Source organism: Solanum lycopersicum, chromosome 5, assembly GCF_036512215.1.
Source record: "Solanum lycopersicum chromosome 5, SLM_r2.1".
Lineage (NCBI taxonomy): Eukaryota > Viridiplantae > Streptophyta > Magnoliopsida > Solanales > Solanaceae > Solanum > Solanum lycopersicum.
The window spans coordinates 58,828,669-58,837,339 of NC_090804.1; the positions used below are offsets into that span (position 1 = coordinate 58,828,669).

General features: G+C 32.3%; 1 long non-coding RNA gene across 1 annotated transcript; it reads left to right on the top strand.

Annotated features, from left to right (window-relative positions):
* Positions 1-3,809: 3,809 nt before the first annotated feature.
* LOC138348603 (uncharacterized) lies at positions 3,810-8,368 on the top strand. The gene is made up of 3 exons (XR_011221367.1): positions 3,810-4,205; positions 4,716-4,856; positions 7,489-8,368. It is a non-coding gene; the product is annotated as an uncharacterized lncRNA (long non-coding RNA).
* The last annotated feature ends 303 nt before the right edge of the window (positions 8,369-8,671 follow it).

Here is an 8,671-nt window from a genome sequence, read left to right on the forward strand (position 1 = left end):
TACATGATCCTAGCCTGAATCATATCCTCAAGCACTTGATAATCTACTCATACTAACCATTGATCTTAGAATGGATGGCGGTACTCAACTGAAGCTTGGTATTTATCTGCATAGAACTCCATCAATGAGAGGTGAAATGTGCACCTCTATCAGATACAACTGAAATGGCCAATCCATGCAACTCAACAATCTTTAGAATGTATTTCCTAGAAACCTACTCTACATTATATTTAGTCTTCATCGAGATAAAATCATCCGACTTGGTCAAACGGTTCATAATAACCCAAAAAGAATTAAGCTTACCCAAATCAAGGGTAATGGGTGACCAGTCATAAAATCAACAGTAATGCACTCCTCCTTCCGCTCAAGGATGCGTATCATTTGCATCGCACCACCTGCTGTTTGATGCTTATAAATCACTTGTTGACATTTCAAACACTTGGCCACAAAGTCCGTAATATCTCTCTTCATACAAGACCACCAATTGTGTTTCCTCAAATCATGATGCATTTTGATAGCTCCCGAGTAATAAAATATTTAAAACAATGCACCTCCTCCAATATCATACACATCCAGCCACCAACATTGGGAACACAAATGCAACCACAAATCCTCAACAATTCCTCGATATTTGAATTAGATTCACTTCTAAACACTCAGTCCTGAATCACTTTTAATTTGACATCCTCAAATTGGTCATAGCGAATCTGATCTATCAATGTAGACCTTGCTTCAACCAAGGCTAAAACATGGTGAGTTGTAGAATCTCGAGTTGATGGAACTGTCCAGCCAATGAATGAGCTTCTAAAGAAAAAGATATTTCCTCCAGCTTAAGAATGGAGAAGTTACCCATACTAGGTGCTTCCAAACTCTAGCTTTTTACATCAACTCACCCCTTATACCAACACCCGAAGTGTAACAACATACCAGAAATGCCATACCTTGCTCGGGTAAACACGAAGATAGGTGTTGGAGTTAAAAAATTCTTGAGATTTTGAAAGCTCTCCTCACACTAAACATTCCACAGAAATACCACAGTCTTTTGAGCAAACTTTGTTAGTAAAGTTGCGATGAAAGAGAAAATCTATACAAACTGATGATAATAGCCCACTGACCCAATGAAATTCTGAATCTTAGTAGGGGAAGTAGGTCCCGACCGCTCAAAAACTACCACAACCTTAGACGGATCAACCATAATACCTTGATTCGTGCAACACATGACCGAAGAAAAGCACAAACTCAAGCCAAACTCGCACTTGGATAAAGTTGCGTACAAATTCTTCTCTCACAATTTTTGGAGTACGGTCTTAAGTGATGAACATGGTTGACCTCATTCTTGGAATAAACCAAGATATAATTAGTAAACATAATCACAAAGGAATCCAAATAGGGACAAAGTACCCAATTCATCAATTCCATATAAGGGGTCGGGGCATTAATCAGACTAAGGGACATTACTACAACCTAACAATCCCTATAATGTGTCGTGAAAGTAGTCTTTGGGATATCAAAATCCTAAACTCTCAACTGATAGTAGTCCATCTTTAAGTCAATCTTGGAGAACAATGATGCACCCTAAAGTTAATTAAACACACCATCAATATAAGGAAAATGATACTTATTCTTTACAATTTCCTTATTTAGTTGTCGATTATCAATACACATCCTCATAATACCATCATTCGTTTTCACAAATAAGATTGGTCAGCCCTATAGGGATACATTAGATAAAATAAACCCTTTTTGCAACAAGTCATCCAAATGAGGCTTCAATTCCGTCAATGCAGTCGGGGACATTCAGCGAGGAGAGATATAAATAGGCTGGGTGCTCAGACTCAAGTCAATCACAAATCGATGTCACAGTCTGGATGAACACCTAGTAATTTTGTCGAAAACACATCCATGAACTATTTAACAACTTTCGTGGTCTCTAAAGGAGATGGATTTTTGGTAAAACCATGAACATGTACAAAATAATATAAACATCCATTATGAAGACATCAATCCCTTTGGATATGAACTTCGAGCACCCTTCAACACAAATTGAGGTAAGATAAGGTCACAACCTTTACACAAAAATATAAGTCCATATGGTAGGGAGAAAACCAATCCATACCAACTAACATATGAAATTAAGCATATCAAGTAAAATCAGGTCAACTCGAGTCTCACTGTTAGAAAATATCACTACACACCCTCTGTAAACCTGATCCACCACTTAGTAATCGCCTACCAGAGTGAAGACACTAGAAGTCACAACAAGGGACTCCCACACATGATCAATACCCGCAAAAATATAAGTAGACACATAAGAGTAGGTCAACCCAGGATCAAATAATATTGTAGCACCATGATTATAGATAAGGAAGCTACTTGTGATAATTTCATCTGAGGCCTTTACCTCAAATATACTATTATATCATAAAACTTTCTAGGCTCACCACTAGTTTGAGAGACACCACAAACAATGCCTCAATCCCCATTATCTCCCCCTTGATAGTTCCTCTAGCACCATGTGAAGTACCCTGTGCCGATAGATTTGGCCTAGAGAGAGTAGTGTGATCCTGAGTAGATCGTACAAGATGGACGTTTGGGTAATCCTTTACCTGTTTCCCAAACTCCTCACAAACTCTGAACCTCGTTGAGAGTACACAAAGATTGTGCATGACCTCCTCGACCTAATGATCATCCATGTATAACCTGACCAATTTTACTAGGCCTGGATCAACTAATACCATTTGTACTTTGAATAGCGGCATACACTAATCTACCCTAATAACCATATGAGCCTTGGCTTGAATAATCCTTACCTATAGATAAATGACTGTTGAACTGAACCTTGAAAGGAAACCTCTTGGTGCCACTACCCTATCTAGCATGTGAAATACTCTCACTCCTTGACCAACTTAATGATTATCTTAAACTTTATGTACATACTCGATATGGCATGTTAACCTTACGTGTGCACGCCTATCTCTCTCTCTCAGTCTCTCTCTCTCTCTTTCTCTCTTGTGTGTGTGTGTGTGAAAACCTTTCTCTCTAGCACACACGCCTCTCTCTTACTCTCTTGCAAGAAAGCCCCTCTATCTCTCTTGTTTGCATGCCTCTCTCTCTCTCCGTCTCTTTCTCTTCATCCCAAACAACTGTAGGTCAAAAATATTCCACAGAATATGACAATAGAATTTTGTATCATGCACAAATGTATTTGTACTCCATATCAATTGGATTTGTATTATGTATAAATTGTGTACTTTGATACAATAAATTCAATTTGTGATACAAATCCAGTGAATCAATTATATTTTTGATAAGACTTGATACGACAAATACAATATGCATTCATCCTCTATGTTAAATTTCTTATGTATCAATTGTATTCAACAAATATATTTGAGAGATTTGTATTTTATATCAAATATATTTAGACAATTGTATTTGTGTTTTTGTATTAACATAATTAGTATTTTGTTTCAATTGTATTTGTGATACAACAAATACAATATGTATTCATCCTCTTTCCTCCCTCTTTTGATCTCACTCACCTATCTCCTTCCTATATTGATATCAATCGTCTCTCTTCCTCCTCTCTCAGTCTCGCTCAGCTCTATCCTCGCTCTCTCATTCTGTTTCGCCTCTCTCATTCTAACACGTAGCTAAAAAATATTTTCTTATGTAATTGTATTTATTTTAGTACAAATTAGTTGTATCAATCGTATTTTTGATACAACAAAATACAACACGTATACAAACTCCCTCTTCTAGATGACGTGCACCTCTCTCCTATCTACTCTGATGTCGGCTTCTTGAAGGTTTCATAGATGACACGTCTTCTTCTCAAAACTCAAGGATTCTACAAATTGATGAGGTTCATAAAATTAATATAAAAGAAGAAAATTAACAACTATACAACTATTTAGACCAAAAAAAAAGGGAAATTCTCGACCCCTTCCATTCTACTCCGATCTACTCTGATGTCGGCTTCATTGATGAGGCGTCTTCTTCTCAAACCTAAGTATTCTAAAGTTTGATTAGGTTCATATGAAGGTTTTGGTCTTAACTTCGATATTTCATATATCGCAATATCGAGGAATTTGCGTCACTTTGTAAGCGACATCTAATAAGCTCACAGATGCCATGAAATCAATTACTTTAAGTACATCATCAGTTCAAAGATCATGAAATCTCTGTGTAGTCAGTTTGTATAGGTATGCGTTTCTCTTGTAGTTGTTAATAAGTTCATAATCTATATCTCCTTTTATTGCTAGAATTTATTTATTTACAAATTCGATAATTTTTTAAATAATATTGTTCTAACAGATTTGTTCCTTTTATGTCTGCTAAAATTAAGTCTTTGATATATGTCTAAGATCATTTCATAGCTCGAGATAAGCACTCTTCATATGTAAAACAATAATATAATAAATCATAAATAAAAATAATTCTCCAACAATCTTGACAATTCACATCGTTTTCTATTCTTTTTTTCTTAAATCAATTAAAGATTTATTTCTTTATTCATATGACATTTTGAGTTTATTAAAGGTATAACAATTACTCATATTTTAAAAGAAACTTGTAGGAAATAAAATAAATCAGTATCCCATATCTTTGTATTAATTGATGAAAATTGAGTCTTCATAAGCACATTATGTGTTAGAATTCAAATTTAATTGTATTCCTTTTTCAGATATTGATATTTGAATTTTCTTTGCTAGATATAAATCGATTACGAATGAATAAGTCCAATGACTAGAATAAAGTGTGTGTATCACGGAAATCTTCTTCTCATGGCTCGGACTCGAGACCTCTGGTTAATATTGCAAGGGATTTAAACGATCCCTTCACATGAGTTGCTGGTAAGTTTTTATGTCTTAATTCACTATGTTTCATCAATTAGACTTAAATACTTTTTCAGGCTTCTAGATATTCTCTTCTTCTTCGATAGTTCTTGAGCTCTGAGCATCAAATACGTATCACATATGCGTCAATCATCAATTTATAACACATACGTATTAGCTTTGACAATTAAACATAAATGGTCAAATATACATTTATATCAATTATTAACCAAAATTTATACACAGTTATACAAAGTATGTACATATACATTTTATAAAGGCCTTCAAAAATTGAGCTAATTCTTTTTTAGCCATAGATGAAATTTGAATACACAAACATATGCCTGCAACCCTTTATTAAGTATTCTGGCCCACTCAAATTATCAAATTTACATTTTAAGCATACAATTTATAATGCTTCATTAAAAACTTATAACCAAAAGTTACTCTCATCGAATGATATTTCACTATTAAGGGATTTCTACAACTATTATTGGATAATTATAATCTTCATTCTTCGATAAATAATGATTTTGATCCTTATAATATTTCAATGAAAAATATAACATTAAATAAAAAAATATATATTTATGTGGTCTTCAAATATCTTATATTTAAATTATTATAATTACAATTATCATATTTCCTCAAATAAAGAATAGCATAAAAAATATTAACATATTACATGAATAATTCATTTAATCTGTGAAGATTGACAATTAATTGAAAAATCAAAAGTTCATAGTTCTATTAATTAAAATTTATTTGGGTTGATTTAGATATTGTAAGCATCAAAGTTAATATTCTTAACATTTCAAGGTCTAAAAATTAATCTTCTTTCTTATTTCTTTATCTATATCTTGAATTGGTCCTGTCCTAATCAAAACCTTAATATTCACGTACTCAAGATATGATAATGCATCCATAAATAATTTTAGATGATAAAATTATTTTTTATATATTGATACTGTTAAAATAAGCATTTATAGTATTAATGTAATTTAATTTTTTTTATAACATACTGTCTTTTTATATTTCTTTCCACTAATCATGAAATGCTTGAAACTATAAACATGATTATGTAATCAATAATACAAATTCTTTAGAATCAAAAATAACTTTTTAACCTTTGAATTCATTGTTCTTCTTCTTTTTGGGTTACTTATTTTGTATAAAAGAAAGGGAAAATATACAAGTACCCCCTCAACCTATGCTCGAATTCTCAGAGACACACTTATACGATATTCAGGTCCTATTACCTCCTGAATTTTTTTTTATATAATTTTCTACCCCTTTTCGGCCTACGTGGCACTATCTTGTGTGACTAGTGTGTTGACATTTTTTTTCAAATTAGTGCCACGTAGGTCAAAAAGGGATAGAAAATTATTTATAAAATAAATTCAGGGGGGGTAATATGACCTTAGTATAATATAAACATGTCTTTTGAATTTAGGGCATAATTTGAGGGTACTTATGCATTTTCCATAAAAAAAAACCGGTGGCTAATTAGGTAGTTAGGATGCCTTGTAGAGTATTGCTTCTTTATTTTAAAATATGACAAATTATTTATTGTTATTTTGTAACCTAATTTCTTATCCTCATTTAAGGCTTTTATTTCATATAATCCAAAACATACCTGTTTAAGATTTATCGGTTCAAGATCCACATGAAAGAAGTTAATTTTTGCTATCTTCTGTTACAAGTTTTCATGATAAAATATTTATACTTGAAATTTTACATGTAGATAATAGTTCTAACTAAAATATACACATAAAGTGTTAATGGAGCTTATTCATATTACATATTTTTATACAAATACTCAATCAAATTCAGTGATATCTCATGTTACATTACATTATATATATATATATATATATATATATATATTCGGTCATGAAGCTCTATTGACAATGAGATTTATCAAAAAATGGCTCTTCAAAAATGTTTTGAACGAAATTCTATAAAAATTGGCTTGTCATGAACAGATTGATTTTTGCTAGAAATTCCTTGACTACGAAGCTAATTTGCATAGGAAAGTCTGTTAAAAAATGAAATTTTATAAAATAGTGGTGGTCTAAAATTATTCATAGGAAAAAACAATTATTTTAAAATATAAATTAAATTATTTCCAAATATACAGAAGTTACATCACCTCTAGAAATGATAATTTAAAAACAAAAGTGTGACAGTTGAATTTAACTGGACAATTTACAACTTAAGCTCACATTACTATATCCTTAGAGTACATAACATTTGCTCTTCACACTATAAATAACCTCATGATTCAAGCAACTATTGCACACTCACACTCTTACTCCACAAGAAATTCTCCCCTTTTTTTTTTAGATAAAATCTAAAGTTTCTATTTCAGCCATACTGGAAAGTTTTCCTTTCTTCTTTTTTATTTTTGGGAAGTTGATTTTCTATTCGTGAAGAATATCAATAATTTTTTGCATTATAATTGTATATTTCTTCAATTGTATCATCTTTACAAATGGATAATAGAGACAGTCAATATTTCAGCTACTATTCATCATCTTTCCCATTTCACAAACAATTTTTGGGAGAAGAGGCGAATTCTGAAAATTTCAGCGAATGTATCCGTCAAGATTTATATGAATCTGATAATTTTCGTATGTACATTTACAAGGTACAAAAGTGCTCAAAATATTACTGTCACGATTGGATATCTTGCCCCTTTACCCATCAAGGGGAAAAAGCACGTCGACGTGACCCTAGAAAATACAACTATTTTCCAATTTCTTGCCCAAGTTACAAATTCGCATCTTGCATAAAGGGAGATCATTGCGAATTGTGTCATGGAGTTTTTGAGTATTAGTTACACCCTGCAAATTACAGGACCATTTTGTGCCAAGCTGGAACGTCATGTAACAGACCAATTTGTTTCTTCGCACATACACTGAAAGAGCTTCGTCCGGAGAGAGAATACAATTGGTGTTATGTGTATCGATACCCTTTATACATCCAATCATATGCGGACATTATGATTGAAAATGGTCCAAATAGTAATTGGATGATCATTCCTTGTAACCCTCATCTAGAACCACCACCACTTGATCAGTGTTATGGTACTACTACTTTTGGACTTGGAAATTATTCTAATACTCAACAAATTCCTCTAAAAAATATTCCAACATTTGAGTTGTTTCCTCCTCCTCCTCCGTCTGCTCCCTCATCTACTCAATCTCATTCAAAGTTTGATTATAAGTTACATAATGAAAGTAATTTTTCACTTTTTTCCTCCAACCACACAAAGTTGATTGAGGCGATGAAAAATCTTGAGCTTGGGAGTACTTCCCATGCTAAGATGAATAAAATTCACGATGATAATGGGAAAAGGATTGTGGAGTAAGATTTATGTGATTAAGAATTTCCAAATTACATTTATTGAGTTTCTGACTTGTTAGTGGAAGAATTTGAGGGTCCAAGATTGTAAATATTTTGTGTATGATGTGTCACAATAATTTATTTTAATTTTTATTTATTAATAGATAAATAATTTGAGATCATTTTAAAAGAAATTTATGAACTTCTAACTCTTTTAATAAATTTTTCATTTCTGTCTTTGTATGTATCTATTATTAACTTAGAGTGTGGTTTATAGGTTATTTTTTGTCATTACTTTGTATTTTTTCATAGAATTTTTTACAAGAATATATGGTCTGCAATATTTTCTCTCAGTTTCATGGATCATTGACACACAAATATGGGGATGATAATGGGGTGGATTTGATGTAGGGCCGGGTGGATTTAAGGTTATGTAGAGTGAGACAATTTTAAGGTTGTGCGTGGTGGAGGTATATATGGGGAAA